The 21,529-nt window shown below is 44.3% G+C and overlaps 1 protein-coding gene across 2 annotated transcripts in view; it reads left to right on the plus strand.

Annotated features, from left to right (window-relative positions):
- Positions 1-21,529, plus strand: part of dcc (DCC netrin 1 receptor) — a 181,730-nt gene that overhangs the window by 28,187 nt on the left and 132,014 nt on the right. The window lies entirely within an intron of this gene.

Below are 21,529 nucleotides of genomic sequence, written 5' to 3' on the forward strand. Positions count from 1 at the left end.
TCGTCTACGTTTGGCGGTTTTTCTGTTATTCATAATTCCCTCTTGAGGTTCCCTCTGTTCTGACACGCTCATTAGCCGCTCTGGTAATAAATATTCTCAGGCTGTTTATCTAAACTGTTGTCTTGTCAAGAGTCTTTACATATTGTTAGTAAATTTACCTACGTGCCTAATGAGGGTAATCAGTAACCGGCTAGATTAGAGGATACTAAGTATGTATAGACTGCTATGCCATTAGCTCGTCAGTCGTTATTGATGTGAGGACTCGTTAGACCCATTTTATCTTCTCATGATGCCCAGTTTGTTCACTCCAGTCACCGGCCTAAAGTCACATGACCCCAGGTCTAATATACCTCACCAGATTACGGTGTGTATTGCATGTGGAGAGATGGGATTTTTTTCCCTGAACTGAAAAGAACAGTTTTGACATTTCTTCCCCCATTTCATTCTTGACGGTTCAGAACTACATGCTTTGGGCAGAATGCAAGAATAGAAAGTAAAAAAAATGTTGGTTCTGCTGAGATGTAACTGATTCTGTGCAAAATCCATTTCTATGCCCAGGGTCATTCTCTGTTAACTAAAGCGAGCACTTTGTCATGAATATCATGTTTTCTCTGTGGGCGCATTTCTGTTGTTTGTATGCGAGATTGTCCACCTCTGGTGTGCACGTGGTTTGCTGCTCGGAAATGGCACAGATAGCATCAGAGAGGGAACGGAGTTTCAATGGCTTGGTGCTGGGCTACATTAAACATAAAGCCACATGACTCACGATTCATCGTGCTAATCCATGACATGGATTTTTTAAAATGCAAATTAATGGAATTTCTGACACTTATAAAAAGCAAACAAACTGCTAGATAATGGCTTTTATATTTATTTTTTAGGATTTTTATGTCCCCTGATTGCTACAGTGTCATTATAGCTCCTGGGAGTTTTGCTTGCACAAAAATCTTCTGAGGGCAGAAGGAAAAATGATTGGTTCAAAGAGATAACCAATCAGATTGTAGAGGAGGTGGGTCCAAGCGACTAGAGGAGGCGAAACCAACAAATCAGATGTCTTGATCCTGCCTCCTCTAGTTGCATGGACCCACCGCCTTTATACTCTAATTGGTTATCTGAACCAGTCGTTTTTCCTCCTGTCCTCAGAAAATTTTTGTGTAAGTAAACCTCGCATGAATGTCTCCTTAGACTTGTGAAGATTAATGTTGTAGACGGTTTAATGCCAGTGTAATATAAAGCAAACTTTCATGTGGCTTTTGGTGTTTGATAAATCGGTGGTACTTTAAAATGAATGGCTATTCTATTTTTAAAAAGAACACAATGGCCAAATCATTAGAAGCATTGAGTAAATCATTCGGAATCTAGTTTACCTTGAAAATTCCGGATCTCTGGATGTGTTTTTAATGGATGTGTGTAACAGCTGGGTAATGTTTAGTTCATCCAGGGTGAGGCTTCATTCCCAAATGGAGATGGTTCATCTGGCACCATGGGAAGGCCATCAGCATCGGCCGCACGTCGTCACCAGCTGCTCTGAGGATCGCGGCTCTGCAGCCCTACAGGCTGTCAGTCAGCGGCCTGGTTCTGCTGTTTAATTAAGATCCGTGGCGAGACCCTCACAGGCAGCCTGGCAGACTGACCTCCGGGGGCCTCTGAGCTGCTGTTTCTGCAGTCGTTCCAGGTTTTCAGGGTCACTCTCCCGTCCTGCGCTAGATAACACTACGAGGAGCAGCCAAGGCGGGTTCCCCCTCTGGAAAATTCCCGCCCTTATCTAACCACACCCACCACGCCTTTTGACCTCCCCGGTTGAGCCTTCTCCCGATTCTGAGATATTCCCACATAATGCTCCTCAAGGCACTTTGATCTGCAATCTGTACACCAAGTAGCTCCATGTACAAGCTTGCAGTGACGCCTGAACTTTAATAACAAGGATACAATTAATTGTTTTGTTTGTTTGTGCCTTGCTGTTATTTAATAAAAATCAAGGGGACATCAGGGACATATTAAACACACAAGAATGAGGGGGCCTTATTGTTTACAGTTGTCAGCAATCAAAGCATAAGTACCTCGTCAGGCTGGATCAATGAAGTGCAGAGCTCTGCGAGTCACAGGGACAGGGGTTGTGAAGAAGCGGCCCATCCAAAGTGGAACATCACATGGGTACATGATTTGGAATTAATGCCTCCTCTTGGGAGGCCTGGCGTATTTGATCCTGCTCCTTATGTTTTCCAGTTCAGCACTGGCAATCTGTTCAGCGCCGGCTGGCCCTGTGACATCGCTGGTGTTTTTTTTTTTTTTGCCTCGGACATGCTGAGCCCGGTGTGACATGTTGCATCTGTGCCTAATGACACCCGTTTAGCAGTGACTGAGGCCCCCGATGGGGCGGATTAGAGGTGCCTGAAACTGTGATAGGACACAGTGGCGATAAATTAAGCACTGCGAGTGTGTTCAGGGGTGGGACCACAGGAGCTCCAGCTCCAGCTGATAGCTGATTGGCCCCCTCTTCTGTCACTCACTGACCCGAAACATATAATTGGCTAATGATTAGGTTGGTCCTCCTGTAAGCCCTTCTTATGCCTTATACCTTAAAAAACATATTAGAATCAATCCTACAACTCTGTATGCCCTTGCCTGCTCTGTTGGGAGGGTGGGGGGGAGGGGGGTCACACACACCTGCAAGGTCTACCCAGAGCACAGCAGTTGGAACTGTGATAAAGCTACACAAAGCATGTTCCTATAACTAAATCCCTTCGAAGAAGAAAAGATCATACAAAAGACGAAAATAGCAGTGGCAGGCGGGTTCTCTGTGTCTTTTTTTAGCCTGCTGTAATAGCACTCAGTGCCCCCCCGCCAGACTAAATCTGCAGATGCTTGTGTTTGAATGCCGAAATGAGAAACATCAGCTTGGAGGCCTGAGTAAACAGCGGCTCCAGGGGCTGGGTGTGTATGTCACGGCTTTGCCTGCACTGAGTTCGTAGAAAGTTCCGGTCTATTCCTGGGGACTCGCCATATATTATCTATTATCAGCTTCTGCAGTTTTTTTTTAATTATTAAAAATGTTACTGGCATTCGAAGGAATCTGTGTTTCCTCACATTCATTACAATGCAAAACCTCTATGAGAAATGATGGGAGGCCATTGAATTAATTATGCTTTGGATATTTAATAACAAACTTTTGGCAAAATGTTGAATGATTCCAGAGACTCCTGCTTCCACCCACTACGCTTCTTGGAAGCTTTTTACAAACTGTCTTTCGTTAAAAAAAAACGTGTTTCCTTTGTTCTCATTTAATCTGGTCTTTGGCTGAAATCCATTGTCTTCTGAAGTAGTTTTCAGTAGTTATGTTAACACTTACTGATGTTCCTCTCGATTTTTATTTGCTCGGATCATACTCGCTGTCGTGTCGCTGAAGAGAATATTACTGAGCGGACCTTTTTGGCAGTCCTTTAAAAATGGAAATGTCTATGTGCAATTGTTACTCTTTATTTCCTCGACAAAGCAGGTAAAAATACAATGTTTTTTTTTCTAATTTTGAGGTTGGGGGTGGTATTTCCACAATGTGTGCTTCTCAGGTAACACTCAGACATGCACTATATGCCCAGAAGGTATGATAGTTCTCAGACATGTGCACTCACACTCACACTCACACACACACACACACACACACACACCCATGTTTGTATTCATATCATTGTGGAGACCATCCATTCATTTCTGTAGGAAAAACCCTAATCCCAAAAATGACGACCTTAACAGGTACCCAGTTCTAACCTTAATCATGAGTAACTAAGCAAAATATGAGAAAATGGTCCCCACTACGTCAAAAGAACAGGTTTTTATCAAATTGTGGGGGGGCTTTTGTGGGACGCACACACACAGCACACATACGCTGACACACACATACACAGACACCACGCATATGCTGACACACACACACCACGCATACGTTGACACACAGACACACCACGCATACGTTGACACACATATACACACACACACCACGCATACGTTGACACACACATACACACACCACGCATATGCTGACACACACACACCACGCATACGTTGACACACACACACACCACGCATACGTTGACACACACATACACACACCACGCATATGCTGACACACACACATACACACACACCACGCATACGTTGACACACACACACCAAGCATACGTTGACACACACATACACACACCACGCATATGCTGAAACACACACATACACACACACCAAGCATACGTTGACACACACATACACACACACGCATACGTTGACACACACATACACACACCACGCATATGCTGACACACACACACCATGCATATGTTGACACACACATACACACACACCACGCATACGTTGACACACACACACACATACACACCATGCATACACTGACACACACACACCACGCCTACGTTGACACACACACATACACACCATGCATACACTGACACACACACACACACCATGCATACGCTGACACACACTATAGCAAGCATGTGCTCAGCCTTCCAGGTCAGTTGATTCACATGTGAATCATAACCCATGTCAGACTCAGACTGTAATCTCTGATATTACCTGCATCCAGGAAGAGTATTTTTATGGAAATCTCAGGCGGTGGTGGGCAACCACCATTGCCATCCAGCTCCTGATGACTCCGATCCAGATATTGGTTCATTCCATGCCGGATTTGCCACTCTGCGTGACTCTGTTTAGTTGCGTAAATCCAAGACGTCTCAACAAACATCCCCAGTGGGACTGAACTGTTTCATCTTGGGCTTTTAAAAGAAGAGTGGGTTTTAATTACCATTGCGCGAAACCGGCGTTTTCCCAAAAAACATCAGAGGTGGCTGCCGGCTTGCCGGGGACGGGTTGGTCGCGGCTCGCACTTGGGAACAAAGCCGCGACGTCCTACAGGTTTTGGACGGAACTTTAATATGGGCCCGTTCCCTTGGCCCGACACTGCACATTCCCGTCGTGCAGTGCCAGCTGCCAGCAGTGGGGGCTGCGTCCCCCCTCCAGGCAGTGATTAACTTCAGTGCCTGCTGCACGGCTCACTACTAGAGTCACACAGCGGAGTGGTAGCCGTATAAATAAAAGGAGCTCACAACAGCTGGCCCTGTGTCCACTGGCGGAATTATCGGCAGTGCAGCCAATGCAGTCGCGCTGGGGCCCACAGAAACGGGGGGGCATACAGGAGGCCATTGGGCTCTTCACGGGGAGCATCAGGAGGCTATTGATCTATTCGTTTAAATGACCAAAGCGTGTTACATTACATTATGAATCTGTCTTGCCCAGAGTGTCCAGTTTTTCATTTGTTTAAGGATATAAACGTCCATATGGTGTATATTAAGGATATTTCACGCTGTTTTCGTGCACAGACACACGTCCAGAAATGAAGAGGGGTCCGCCCCCCTTCCCAAAATAAAATTTTAAGAAGTTTAGACCAATGCCTGAGTCCCACGGAGCAAGGCAGCGGTGAGCAGCAGAAACGATACGGAAAGCCGGGAATACGGTCCCGATTTGAGCATTTTGTCGTTTAACCTTTCTGTGCAAACATAATACTTATAAAATCATTACAGCACCGTAACGATGCTGCTCGAAGCTTTCGCATCCTGCTCGTTAATGATCACGCTGGTGGTCCAAAAATGGCCTTCACATTATTAATACAAATCATCAGGTTTGAAAGCAGACTGATGACCTACAGTAGGAGCTCCGAGTTCTTCTCGCAGGAAATAAATAAACGCAGCAAATATTAGTAGGTTTGGCCTCCCGCTCTGCACGCTGGAGTACTATGTGCTCTCCCTGCATTTACTTTCCTCCCACAGTTCAATGATATGCAGTTAGGTGAATCGGTACCTCAGAATTACCAATGCCGTGCCGTTTGCCCGAGCGCATGCCCTGCGATAGATCGGGATCCCATTCAGTGTCTACTCCGGGACAGGCTCCAGGCACGCTGCAACCCCAGGTATTGATAGCAGATGGATTAGTCACTAAATTGGCTCTATAGCTGGCTATGGTTTTTGGTTATGATTCCTAGCAGAGCGCTCATGTTTGTAGCTAATATTGAGCCTTCTGGGCAACTAGCGGCCAGCTGCTGGCCTAACGAATGTTACCCATATGTTAGATGGGTCCATCCCTGGGGACTTGCCCATGACGGTTCTGGTGTGTCTGGAAAATACCGCTGGCCGCAGGACCCTGAGGAATACACTCATCAAAATACACTGACTGCAGGCTTTCTCCTGGTCCTGGGCTGGCCCACTCTGCCCGCGAGAGGTGATTAAAACCTGAGTAAATGCTATTGATTTCCCTTTTCGTTTCTCCACCGCACGCAGACAGCTAACTATTGCTGGGCCTCGGCGATACAGATGAACAAAGAGTTTTTCCACCACAAATGTTTGTGTTGTTATTTTTCTGGAAATTTGCGATGATTACCAGCAGCGCATTCTGGGAACTATTTTTAATGGTGAGAAGTGATTACTCAGATATTACTCTGATATTACTCAGATATTACTATATTGCTAAGTTATTCCTTTATTTTAAGTCATCTCATCCAAATGACTGGTTATCGGCATGTTTTAATAGAAATGTCCTGTTTTTAATATAAATTGTATCAAGCCTTCCCGTAGGTTTACGTTACTGTCAGATGTTACTTCACATCCCTGTTCAACCTGGTCAGTCTCTCTGTTTTAAATAACTGCTTCTCAATTGAAAATAATCATAAACTTATTCCTGGCAGCCACGGCCAGTAGTCCCAGCTCCATATTGACGGTGGTTTCCACACTCCCAGTGTAGTAGTTTGACCGGAGGTTCAATTCTCATGTTTTATGCATAGTCACGTGCTAATATGAGATGCTTTGTATAAAGTACAGACTGTCGGCCTTGCTGTTTGAAAGACATGGGGGTGGGTCCATAGTTACATAAGAAATCAAAATATTCCACAGCCTCATTTTTCAGGAGTTATTGGAGTTAAATAGCTGAAATTCTTGTGAAGTTTGCCAAGGGTGAAGCACTAGATCCCTTCCTCAGATTTGACCCAGGAGACAAATATCGTTACCCATGGCATCACTGGTGAGGAAAGTTTTGGTCAGATAGCTCTCTGGATATTCAGAACCATTCCAAACATTCCGAACCTTTGTGAGTATGAAAACTGGGAATACTGGCATGTTCGATCAGAGTCCATTGTGAATGATGGAATGTCTGCATAAAGGACACCTAGGAATTAGAAGGCTGATCTGAGTCCAGTGCAAAGGGTAGCGTGTCTGATTAGAGAATGCCGGGAATCCTGAGATGTCTGATCAGAGTCCTCTGTGGATTCCAGAGATGTCTGATCAGAATCCTCTGGGAATGCAATGACATCTGATCAGAGCATTCTGGGAAAACTGGAATGTCTGATCAGAGCAAACGTGCCCAGGTTGCCTTTGCAGGGTCTGTGGCTTCGCGAAACTCATCTAAACAGCAAACGTCTCTGGAGTGAGCGAAGACGGGACGATGAATAAACATCAGCCGAATCCCATTTAGCCACCAGACCCCGGAGTGTCCCTGTGGAAATAGTACCTGGCGCACTGGGACAGAGACAGAGCTGTGCTACGGCAGCCCATCAGCATGTAGAGCCACACCTAGCCACTGCAGGCTGCCAGCTCCCCCCATATATCACCCTCGCGGGCATCAGAGTCACTCTATGAACTAAAGGCTCATGTGTCCTGGAGGCTGGACAGCAGGTGGCGTAGCGGCTTAAGAAGTTGGACTTTTGGGAACAAAGTACTGCCGAATGATGCAATAACAAAGATAGGAAGGGTCTGAATAATTCCCTAATGTGCCCAAAGTATGCGTAGACGCACATAAAAAAAATATATAAAATTACATCACCATGGGTAGGGTATGAGGTCACATCCCTGGGCTACCGAGCTGTCAAGGGATTTAAACTTATTCACTCCAGCAAAATTGTCCAGCTGTATAAACAGATAATACTAGTAGTTGCTTTGGATTAATGTGTGCTGAGCAACATTCTGTTTTAGCTTAATTTGGCTAAATTTATTTATTTTTTTATTCGGAGCCTCTTCGGATGTTCTTATCTGTTGAACAACTAAATAATGTAAGGTGTAAAGTTTTAAGTAAATATTTTGCCCATATTTCAGCCTATAATTTTTCTTAATACTTTGTTGCATTCTCAAGAGGTTTAGTGCTATTTTGAGTAACCCTTCTCTTTGCTGCTGAATGAAAACCAAAGTGCACATGAACTAAGAAGCGGTGAACTTCTAATAAAGCACTTAATTCTGTGTCAGATGCTGGTGACTGTCTGTGGTGGAATCTGAACTGAAATGGTGATAATGATGATCATAACGACAACGATGGCGTTTAAGGTCTTGAGGGTGACTTGTTTCTGTGTCCTACAACTCCCCCCCCCCCCCCCCCCCCCGATAGAAAAGTTCCAGGAAATTGAAAAAGCCGAAAGTCCGCTTAGGCTTTGCACCGATGAGGAAGTCAGTAGTCCCTTGTCTAACAGATCGGCTCTTATTGACATATTGAAAAAAGGCATGATGAATGACTATTGACTGTTCTTAAAATTGGGCGGCTTCATGAAGACATACTTTGCAATATAATCTTGGGAATGTTGCTACATTCACAAATTGAACCATACCTGCTTTGAATTTTTGGATTTATTGTTGTACTTTAATGCCTGTTTATTGTTATATATTATGTCATAAAAATTTTCTGTTATTAGTTAGTAGATCAGAGTTTCTCGGCCCAGTTCTTGTAGATCCTCAGACAGACCTGGTACAAACTATCAGGAACACCGAATGCCTTGTATAGGAATGTCGGGAGCTGGGAGGGAGCAAAAACGTGGACTGCCTGGGGTTCCCCAAAGACCAGGTGGAGAAACACCGAATTAAAACTCATTTAACCTCCATGCCAGTGTGCACCTGCTACTTTTCAGAGAAGAATGTGCACAAGCCTTCCGCATGGAGTGTAGTGTTCGTCGGTGTGCGCTCTGGGATGATCTGAGATGATCTTCTGCGTTGGCATGATGCAGACATCCTGCTAGATAAGCTGCTCCTCTCAAGATGTCCCATTCACATTCATTGTTAGATGAGCATGAGGGTGAGACATAACTTAAATATTAAAAGAAAAGACCTTGGAAGGATGACTGATTTGGTTCATAAGTGTATAAACGAAGAGAGCATGTGATCAGTAGAGCCGTGATCTAAGAATAGATTTTACAATTACGGTAGAAAATACTTTTACAAGTGCGGGTTCATAAATGTCTTAGGTAAGCTGACAGGATTTGTAGCTGGGGTCAGAAGTCAGGAATCATGCTGAGCTAAGCCCAGGACTGTTACACATGCACTCCTGACATGGCCAAATGACTGGACAGGATGGGCCAAATGACTTGCTCTCATTTCTACATTATGTTCTTATCTTCCTACATTTTTAAACAAGCATGAATTATTTGACTCGCTGCAAGATTTCGCGTCGTGGTTTTTTAAATTTTAAGGTCTAATTTCCTCCCATTTATCATATTTATTTGATTTATTCGCGGCCCGCGTGCGGCTGATTAACCGCCGTAGCCCCGGATGCGCGTACGGCGACTCGCCAGACCTGACCTTCCCATAGAAACGACGGGCTTTGATTGTAAACAAGTGCCTTGTGCATTCGCAGCAGTGAAATGCGCCTAAAAGTCAACGAAGAATACTGCCATTATGTGTTTTATCACCACAAAATAAAACTGAAACTTGTGCAGTTTGTGTAGGAATTCAAAGGCTGGTAAGAACATGAATGGAAAACAATGAGGCTGGATTTTTACTGTAGCATAAGTTAGGAGTTTACCCATTTATACATCTAGGCTCTTATGAAATGAAAATAGGTTAAGCGTTAGTGTTCAAAGGTACAGCAGCTATTTTTCTCCAGCATTTTTCAATGGCAACCTTTGGGTTCCCCCCAACCATTAAATGACCTGAATTCCTCCAGAGAGAAAACAGGTAGAAGTGTCCAGGCGTGTGAGCCGTGCCGACTCTGAGCGCAGGTACATGTGTTCGCAGTGGGCTTCTGTCATGGCTTCCCAGCATGCACCAGAACCGGGGCGAGCCGCTCACCTCTGACCTCTCTCTGTGCTGGAGGAGACAGGGTCGTTAATATTCATGCCGAAACCCCCCACTTGATGGAGGCACCGTGAGTGCCGAGGTGTTGCTAAGGGCAACGGCGTTCTGGTAGGCTCTTTCCATCATACTTGACCACCACACTCCTTCACACCCCTGAAACCCAGACACACACACACACACACACACACACACACACACACACACACACAGAAGTAACATGACCACAAATATGCACATGTGCCCTCACAGTGGCTCACTAAAAATGCATGTATACCTACCCACACAGACTTAAACCTCAGTTTCTATTTTAGACAAAAAGCTGAGGTTTTAGTTTTCATTTCGCACATTCATTTTGTTATTCTCTTTGTTGTTCTGTGAACCGGGCAAAAAAGCTGAGCAGAATATTTGTTACACGCTCCAAGAGTACAGTATAACAAATACTACTGAATCTATTTAGCTTTTGTTCTCCCTTCATATAGAACAGTTTATCGTGCCAGACAGCTTCCCTTCAGAGCAGCCAATCAGCTTTGCCCCTGCCCTAAGCTCAGAGCAGCCAATCAATTCATGCCGGACCAAAGTGCACACCTGTAGAACACAGCGATATGACAGACAGGCGAGTCCTCGTGGCAACTGGAGCGAGATCTGCTAACAAGCCAAAATTGTGTTTCTGTCTGAGTGGAGTGGGTGGGATGATTCTGATTTCGGTGAGCCGCGTTTCCGCCGATAGACACGGACTGGGAGGAGCAGGATGTTCGGATGATGCTGACATTCTGCAATTACAGTATTTCTTAGCTTCACTTTCGTCTAAAGTGACACGCATGGGTAAATACACTTTACAAAAAACGCTATTTCGCACTTGTTTACACAAAGGAATATACACAGAAAAACAAACCCGGCACTTTGCTTAATGGTGCCGTGATGGGCGGTTGTTCTGAGGCTGTAACCTGCCTTATACCTTATGCGTTTTGGAATGATCTCTCAATCATCATGACTTGAAAGAGGGAAGCTCAGTTTGTATGACTTTAGATAAATGCACCAGGAAAGAAAGTCACCAATACAATGAAAATATAAGGAACATCCTCTGAGCTTGAAGTCTCAAGGTGTCTATCTTGCGACTGCAAAACTAGTGAGACTTACCAAGCAGTGGGATTAGCGTGATAAAGGGAATACCTGAGACGCGAGCGGAGGGAGCGAGCGCCATATCTCCGCCACTCCGCTGCGCCTCCGGGCTCCTTTGTGTTTTCGGTTGTTGTGTGCCACTCAAGTCCAATAGCCGCTTTCCGGGAATCGGTTCGGCAAAGCCACAAAAACCGAACTGCCATGAATATGGGGCCCACGTAGCGATGTTTCTTCTTAAGTGTTTGTGCTTTTGCTTTTAACGTTTTCTCTCTGAGAGTGCCTCACCGCATCGCCTTTTTATAAGGAAGCCCGGCTGATCTCTGTGCGGAAGTGCAGCTGCTTGCTGTAGACTCTTCTAGAGCTAATGCAGGCTAAGTATTGTGAACTGGAGCTAATGCCGGCTGAAAGCAGTCTGCAGGAGCTAATGCTGGCTGAGATCAGTATGCTAAAGCTAGTGCTGCCTAAGTGCTGTGTGCTCAGCGCTAGTATGTTCTGTAGCACGTCCTTCCTGTTAACAAGACCAGCTAAATCCTCATTCAGGATCTTTACAGACATGCAGCATGTACTTTTACATTGTTTATATTACTGTCGCATCCATATCAGTTTTATCTGTAATCGGCAGGGATGCCAACTTCGGTCAGCTGGCTGAAGTTAGATTTTCACAGATTTAACTGTTTTATTGCCTGTATTACCAGTAGGGTTTGCAAACTGCCCCAGTGCTTTTGGTGGTCTATAACGGAATAATATCGGTTTGCCGTAAGATGTGAGAGTGTGAATGCCATGCCAGATGCTTGACAGTAGGAAACCTGGAATCGGTGGTCAGTATCATGGTATTTAAGGGCACAAGCATGAAAAACTTGAATCACCGTGGTAACCCTTTCTCTGGGCCTCAGGGGTCAGTTCACGTTGTGGTTGGCCATGCTCATCATTTGCCAGTAATTGTTGTACTCTCACTGCTACTAAAGACACATATTTCACTCATCAGCCAACAAACACTCCTCTGGACTTCTTTGCATTGCCATCATCCATTTGCATTTGATGAATATCAAGAGTTATATTATGGAATGCAACTAGATGGATGTTTCTTCCAGGCTTTCTCACTTGTGATTTTGCACCTCAAAATCAAATGTTGCCCTAGGCGACTACCTATGTCACTTATAGGACGGGTCGGCCCTGAATGTAAAAAATCAGAACCGACTAATCCGTGTTTTTAGAACTGGCGGAAATGCTGGAAAAATAAATGAAAGTGGAAGCGTTAATCTGAAGCAGCACACTCATTGGATTTATAATAACAAATGTAACAATGTGTAACACAGCTGTCACAGAATATGACATTGCATATTTTATGCTAAAATTGTTAGCTTGGTTGATAGCTAAACAGAAAAATGTTAATCATTTGAGGATGAGTCAATATTGAAATATTTCAGATTTTCTATTTGTTTTCGGAACAATTTGTCCATTGCTTTTCTGTTTTATGGTCACTTAGTCGTCTTCCCCTGCTGTTATCTAGAGTACACCATTTACAGCTGTCTGCATCACTGGATTATTTCTGGTACATTTAAGACATGGAGTTTAGGAGCCCGGTCACACTCAACTGAGTATACGGCTGCAGTCTGTGGCCCAGTTGAACCAAGACTGTTTTGGATGTGCATCATTACTGACTGAGTTTTTCTTATCTAGTGCTTCATCAGTTCCCTTGTTCTGCAACCTTTCATAGCCTGGTGGCAGAATATTCCAGACTTAGGCAGTGGTGAAATCCTCGCTAGGTGTCCGGTGAACAAAATGGCTGCCGCCGTGCCCCACAGTGAGAACTCGCTGTGTGGGGGGGGCTGGGGGACCGGCCAGTGGTGCTGACTCACACCTCCTGGGAGTGCTTCAACTGGGCTGGAAAGGTCAAGAAGCACCGAGGCCCAAGTCCTTGTGTAGCAGTGATGGAGGCACTATTGATTTCAATCACCTCAACTAGACACACGCATGATTGCTACTGCCAGGCAATGATTCTGAAAATAACTGCTTCTCCAATAGTCATCATTTATTTAGTCACGGACTAGAGGCGCTGCTCTTCTGTATTTGTCTGTAAATTCAGTGGTGACTATATCAGTGGCAGTGCCTTTTCACGCTGCCCTCATCTGAAATATGGAAGTTGAATCTGTTTCCATTTCATTCTTTAGGCCATTCCATCCAGGTGGGGGTGGTGGATTGGTGTGCTTAGTCCACCTCCAGTGCGAGATCCCAGTGCTTACTGTATCAAAGGCATCTTTGATATACAAACCACACTCACTGGGTTAGCCTCAGGCCGTGCTGTTTCCTCTATTGATTCTTCTGTTTAGCTCCGAGTATTATACCAGTATTGGGAGCACTAAGTCTGAATTAGCCAGTGAATGATAGCGACTATAATTGTTATGCAACACTGGGGAAAAAGGCAAGATTCAATAGTGGGTGATTTAAGGGTGCTTTGAAGTCGTCACCTCGCTGGGCTCTCAAATGCATTTTCATGGAGGAACAGTAAACGCAGAGCCTGCGCGTTACGGGGAAAGTCCCTGAATGGATGTTTGATCTTGTCTAAGAGTCCCACTGCTTGTCTCAGATTAATTCCTGTGGTCTCCGATGTCATGTTGTCTAAGACCATTTCTTGTGGTCTCCGAATCCCTGTTGTAACGGGCCCCGCTGCTCCTTTGTTGCGATTAAGAGTGCAGGTCCCCTTCAGTACCATGCCGGAATAGTGTAAAGAAGTAGTTGGCAGAAAAGCTACCGTTTGTGGATACCTCCACTTAAAGCCGACGCAGGCTGTGCACCTGCCTGTGAGGTTCTGATTTGTTAGTACAGCCTGCCTAAGTGACTGGCGCCATCACTGCTGCTCATTTAAAGGTTTTCCTGCCTCCCTCAAATGCAAACACCAGCTCATGCAATACTGGCCTAATAAGCATCTTTATATTGATCTGCATACATTTATGTTCTCTAGGTTAATTAAGTAGCTGCTGCCTCTCGGGTTTTGTTTATGGGGAAACAGTTTGCGGTTTCAGAGCCGTGGTGTTAAGGTGGCGCTGTGACCTGTCATGATGGCATTGTGTTTCTGCAGGCGTCGGTATCCACAGTGGAATCTTACGTGCATGTGCAAGGCCTCGAGAAGCATACCATATGCTAGGCGGCTGCCTGCTTTCGGCCCACACGCAGTAAATATTATTTTGTTGTCATGCTTGCTTCAGGTAATTATTGGTAATTATGCATTCATTATGCAGTTTATCAGTGGTGACAAAAATGTACCGATAAATGTACTCAAAGCTCAGGGTAAGCGCAGTATAAACAGTGCAGTATTGACATTATGCACGTTAGTATATACTGCTGTATATACTCCAGATTCTTTCATAAGCAGTGACATTACAAATGTGAATATGATTTGCAATCTGTGTAAGCTGAATAATTCATAAAATGTTAATGTCAGACCACAAGCCGGGTTGACCAAGTGTTTATGTAGCACTGGGTTTGATACAACATATTGCAGTACATGCCGAATCAAGTACCCTTGCTATGTAAAACAAGCTTTAAATATGCAAGCAGCCTTTTTATTGCACAGAAACCGTGAGCAACAGGGTTTGGCCTCAATGATAGGCTACACCTTAAAGAACAGGGTTTAGCATCTTGGATCTGCTACAATATGAGTAACATGGTTTTGCATCCTGTATGTGCTACACTGTGAGTAACAGGGTTTAGCCTGTGGGATGGGCTACACTGTGAGTAACGGGGTTTACCTGCTGGATGTGCCACACTGTGAGTAACGGGGTTTAGCCTGCGGGATGGGCTACACTGTGAGTAACAGGGTTTAGCCTGCGGGATGGGCTACACTGTGAATAATGGGGTTTAGCCTGCAGGATGTGCTACACTGTGAGTAACGGGGTTTAGCCTGCGGGATGTGCCACACTGTGAGGAACGGGGTTTAGCCTGCGGGATGTGCTACACTGTGAGGAACGGGGTTTAGCCTGCGGGATGTGCTACACTGTGAGGAACGGGGTTTAGCCTGCGGGATGTGCCACACTGTGAGTAACGGGGTTTAGCCTGCGGGATGTGCTACACTGTGAATAACGGGGTTTAGCCTGCGGGATGTGCTACACTGTGAATAATGGGGTTTAGCCTGCGGGATGTGCTACACTGTGAATAACGGGGTTTAGCCTGCGGGATGTGCTACACTGTGAATAACGGGGTTTAGCCTGCGGGATGTGCTACACTGTGAATAATGGGGTTTAGCCTGCGGGATGTGCTACACTGTCAGTAACGGGGTTTAGCCTGCGGGATGTGCTACACTGTCAGTAACGGGGTTTAGCCTGCGGGATGTGCTACACTGTGAATAACGGGGTTTAGCCTGCGGGATGTGCTACACTGTCAGTAACGGGGTTTAGCCTGCGGGATGTGCTACACTGTCAGTAACGGGGTTTAGCCTGCGGGATGTGCTACACTGTCAGTAACGGGGTTTAGCCTGCGGGATGTGCTACACTGTCAGTAACGGGGTTTAGCCTGCTGGATGTGCTACACTGTGAATAACGGGGTTTAGCCTGCGGGATGTGCTACACTGTGAATAACGGGGTTTACCTGCTGGATGTGCTACACTGTGAGTAACGGGGTTTAGCCTGCGGGATGTGCTACACTGTGAATAACGGGGTTTACCTGCTGGATGTGCTACATTGTGAGTAATAGGGTTTAGCCTGCGGGATGTGCTACATTGTGAGTAATAGGGTTTACCTGCTGGATGTGCTACATTGTGAGTAATAGGGTTTAGCCTGCGGGATGTGCTACACTGTGAATAACGGGGTTTACCTGCTGGATGTGCTACATTGTGAGTAATAGGGTTTAGCCTGCGGGATGTGCTACACTGTGAGTAACAGGGTTTTGCGTCTTGAATGTGCTATACTCAGAGTAACGGTTTAGCCTTCCGGATGTGCTATGCTGTGAGTAAGAGGGTTTAGCCTCCTATACGTATATACTTTGAATGTGATTAACTTCCTGTAAATTGTATACTGCACTGTGAGGATATGCTATTCTGCATTACTAGCATGTTACCACCTGTACAAATTCCATGGTGAACAATGTTAGACTTACTTACAATGTTATACTTTTCTTGCACGGTAACAGTCTTCGGTGCTGGAGACTGGGAGAGCCTATGACAGGTAAAGAACTCCGAGCAGTAGGCTGATTTTCCTTGGTTTTACACAATTGATCCCTATGAGGTCATCTTCAGTTGCTGGATGTTGTGCATAAATCAGCCCTGAAGCACTGAATTCCATCCTGCAGAACCGTCTATTATATAGTTCCTTAACAGGCACAGTAGCTAATTTCTTCACCTTCACATTGTGATTTACCACAGTGCTCCTTTTCCTAAATGCTGAAAGACCCTGTTTCCTATATCTGTTGTTTCTTTACACAAGTTAGTTTTTAAATAATTGAACTCCTTTAACCTCAAGACTGTTTGATTTTGTGGGTGGATTAGATGGTCAAGTGTATTGAAACAAATTTTCAAAGGAGAATTTTAAAAATTTTTTTAATGAAAAAGAAGAATCACTGAGGTTGTAGCAGGTTTGCATGTATGTGTTTTAGGAAGAGAGGACAAAGGTAGACGTTTCAATGGGCACCCTTCTCCCATCCTTTATAAAAACAAATAGTGTTTTCAAGTGATCTATTTTTTCAATCAAATAAGTGGACACAGTTAATTGAAGTCAGGCTTTCTTAATTATTTTTGTCTGAGTTCATTAGCTCTTCCCGTTTGGTTGTTGTTAATTGAAATTGATCAGGCCTTCAAACAAAATTGTTTTTACACTTAATTAAATCTTAAATGAAAATATTTGAAAATGTTAGCATCAGCCACCTAATTGTCAGTTCCTGTTTATCAGAAGAGGGCTGGGGACATAATCATGAGTGACACCATTTTTGATAAATACAACACCATGTTATTGCAACAAGAGGAGAGGCAATCACAGCTGGGGAAAAAACATCAAGTGTCCTTCATATGTGTCTTGTATCCTTCATACATGTACTTGCCCAAGTGTATAATTAAAATTCTGCACACTGTTCATGGATGTAAGCAATTTTCCATTCAGAGAGTATTTCGTTAATTGCATGTTTTGGTGACCACAAGCTAAGTTGTTTTTTTGAAGCACTTGTAGGTAGCGATTGCTCTTTTGATTTCAGTCAGCTTCCGCCCCAGGTCTCTGGGCTCATTCTATAACTCCAGCACTTGACTCTTACTAACACAACATGGCTGATTCTGATATCCCTGATTTAAACAAACCCTTTCTGGTTACTTTGTAATTAACTTATTTATGAACCAGACCTGGGCAAAGAAAAATGATTTGAAATGTATTTTTTATATACAAAGTTATAATACTTAATAATTACATTAGTAGCTTTAAATGTAAAACTTTTAAAATCTATAATACATAATTTACAGAATTAAATTATGATTTGCATAGTTTAAGTAGTCAAATATATGTTTTAAAAAATATAAATATAAATTGAATAAATAATAATCTGTTTAATATTACATTTATCATATGAATATTAATGCATAAGGTAGAACTAATTATAATATCAGTACATATACAGTATATATATATATCAAAGCTTATCATGTGATGATTAACTGAGGGTTTCAAATTATAACAAAAATGTTTACATTTAACTTTATATTTTCAATATTTGGAACCATTTTAAGAAATACAAATTAGAAGAAACTACTGAAGAAAGTGTTTTGTACACTTTTAGAGTAAATTATTTGTATGGAATATGATGACAGCAGATACCTACAATCATTAAATATTTACATCAAATGCAGTAAAGCTATGAATAGCTGAAGCATTATCTTTTTTTTTTGTTATACGATCATTATTGCTGGTTACAATGGTTGCAGCTTTTGAGTGTTTACCTAATTGAACAAATGAATTATTATCATCATGGAGATTCTCCGATGACCATCTGAGCAGTAAATTGCAGTAGGTTTTTAAACAACCAGGGACAAATCATTTCTGCTTCATCATTATTTATTTTCACATAATATTTATAAATTACAAGTTAATTTGCCCCAAGTGTGTATGAAGAGGGCTTAATGATGCGCTGTACTTTTTGCTGGCTTTACAAATGTTTAAATATTTTTAATATGTATTTATCGGCAAATAAACTTAAGTGTCATGCAGTCTTAATAATTCCCCCCCCCCCCATATCTCGTGTGGTTGGCTGTGCTGGGGGGAGCAGTGAACCAGCCAGATGGCCCAGTGGGCTCACTGGTTCTGGCAAGAAACTGGACCCAAGGGAGGAGCTCAGGCTGGTTCCATCTGGTCCAACAGACACCAGCTGGCTAAGACAGGACTCTCAGAATCTTCATCCCTCCTGCAGTGGCCTCCTGCCTGTCACCACCAACCACTGTCTGTAAATACAAAATACTGTCGCTAATCATTAACCAGTACCTGAGACCGCTAACCACTGAGTGCAAATACTAACCACTGCCTGTGACCGCTAGACAGCAGATACAGTCACTGGTCTTAATAGAAATGCTTGTTTATATCTGCTCTTATATGGAATGTGTGCCCTCTTATCGCAGTGATTTTCACTTCAATGGAAAGGAAAGAACTATTATCCAGGCTCAGGTCTGCTTTATCCCAGGATTGTCTCTGTACCTTGGGAAAGGGAACCTTGAAACATGCTGCAAAAAAAGGTACCTTAATCCAGGATTAAATCTTGGCTATGGCTGTATCCTAGATCCATCGGTTTTATTCATTCGACCTTTGGATTATTTGCAGAGCACGCTTGGAGGTGAATCATCGTACATCTGCTTTCTAAAGGCTGCTCAATATTCTCGATGGCTCCAAAAAGACTCAGAGAAGCATCAAGGCACCACGAATAATTTCAGTGGTACTGAGCAGTGAGCAACAGTGTAAGCAGAGTCACAGAACTCAGAGGTATAATGCATGAAGAAGATGCTGACAGTGCATTTAGACAACGACGAAATATTGAACAAGAGGAGTTAGAGTCTGATTCAATGTCTCACTTCCAACAGTAAAGTGACTAATTGGTAGTCAAAGGACTCCAAGCGGCTTGATTCATGTATTGTTGATGGTGCAGAGGACGTCCTGTGGTGACATTTATTTAATACAAATAAACGGAGTCACAATGTTGGGTAAGGTTGCTGATTGTCCTTAACAGATGAGAATACCTCCAGTAAGGGTGAGAGGCTTGGTGGGTTAAGGCTCTGTGGCTGTGATCAGAAGATCACTGGTTCAAGCCCTGGTCTCAGCAGAACTGTCACATGTCACATTAGGGGAAGATGGTGGAACAGGAAGTAGTGCTTTCGTTCGGCAACTGGAGGGTTGCAGGTTCGAGCCCTGGTTCCTCCTAACCCCATCAAAGTGTCCTTGAGCAAGACACTGAACCCCAAATTGCTCCCGGTGAGCAGGTTGGCACCTTGCATGGCAGCCTCCGCCACCGGTGTGTGAATGAGTGTGTGGATGGGTGAATGTGAGGCATGAAATGTAAAGCGCTTTGAGTCCTCGTAGGAGTAGAAAAGCGCTATATAAATGCAGTCCATTTACCATGTCACTGGGCCCTTGAGCAAGACCCTTAACATCTGGCTCCAGATGTTAGCTGGCCCTGTGCTGTGACCAGCAAGCCACGGAGAGCAAGATGGGGTTGGTGAAAAGAACGTACCTGTGTTTGTGTGAATGGCAAATAAAGCCTGTTTGTTTACAAAAAAAAAATCACAATTTCAGCATGGCTGTCTTGCAGTAGGAATTATGACAGCATTCATAAAACCTGCATGCTTCCCCTAGTGTTGTAGACAGAGTACTTGATGGTGTGAGTTTTTCTGATGTTTGATGAAAATTTCAGATTTGTTCACAGTATGTATTTTAGATGTTTGTTAGAATATGCAATAATTTATCTGAAAACCCGGGAATTCTTCAAGCAGTCAATGTAGTTTTTGAGAAAGAACTGGCAAACTTCGGAAAACCCAGGAATTTGTCATGAAGTCCAGGTGCTTATTGGGAGACTGCAGCCGCTAACCTGTGGCCGGAGAGACAGAGCGTCCCCGGCAATCTGCTCCTGCTCATTCCCCATTCTTAGCTGAGTGATATGTAAACACGCTGTGTTAGAGGTTCTGGAGAGATTCCAGTCTTTTAATTGTGTCTACGGCAACGGGAAGGTGGAGGTGACAGTGAAGTGATTGCAAGCGTATTGCACTGCGGGGGAGGCGGGTGTGCGTAGCAGCTGTCCTTTCTGGCTGTCATTCAACACTAACACATTTTACACAGCAAACATTTCATCAGAGTGTCTCTAAGCTTTCCGCCATTATGAGGCCATCCTTTAGTCGCCTGGAACAAGACACGGGATGAGGGGTGTATGGAATACAGTACGAGGAAAAGAGTGAAGGAAACAGAGATCGAGGGAGTGAGGGAAAGAGAGAGAAAGAGAGAGAGAGACTGAGGCGGCAGGGATAGGCTCAATGAGGGCTGTACTCAAGAAACGGAGGAGCTTCAGTATGTCTCACACAGAGGAGCTGTTAAAGCGGGGTGGCAGAGCGGGAAGAAAGGGAGGATGATGACAAACCAGCGACAGGCCTGAACTGACAAAGGGCTCAAACAGCCGACACGGGAAGAGGATTCGTAAGAGAGAGGCAGGAGGAGAGGAGAATCCACAGAACAGGGAGGATGGGGCTGCCGGGGCCTTTTAGGGATGGGAGAGAAGGGTCACGAGACGGCCATGACGAGGAGCCCAGCAAGGAAGTGGCATGATTGAAGGGGAAGGAAAACAAAACAAGCAGGGAGGAAGGAGGAGGAGTGGTGAAGGGATCCAGTGGTGATAAATGGAACAGGTTTGTTTGTGTCAGTGAGGAGGCACATGGCCGCACAGAGGTGAGGACAGAGCAGCGCTGTTCTTCCCTTTCCAGCATCAGCCAAGACTCTGTGATTAATCTGCGTTCCCACTCACCACTCTTATTCATTAGTGGGCCTTCTAATGCTTACACATCAGCCAGTGAAAACCATTAGCAAAACACCCTATTGTCGCTTAACCCCTATGCTACTGACAAGCCATCAGTCCAGCAGCACAATTAGACAAAGCATTCGGTTAAACCCCTACTGCGATGTACCTGCCCAATCACTATTACCCCATGTCCGAAAGGCAATTATTTCACGAACCTATTGGGAGCGCCCTCCTCAGGCGAATACTGGTGTTAGCATGCTCATCTGCATCAGTCAGCTGAGAGGGAGATGCAGGGTGTCTGCGTGGAGTATTCTGACATCTCCTCAGATTCATTACCGCAGCAGTGA

Source organism: Brienomyrus brachyistius, chromosome 2 (genome assembly GCF_023856365.1).
Source record: "Brienomyrus brachyistius isolate T26 chromosome 2, BBRACH_0.4, whole genome shotgun sequence".
Lineage (NCBI taxonomy): Eukaryota > Metazoa > Chordata > Actinopteri > Osteoglossiformes > Mormyridae > Brienomyrus > Brienomyrus brachyistius.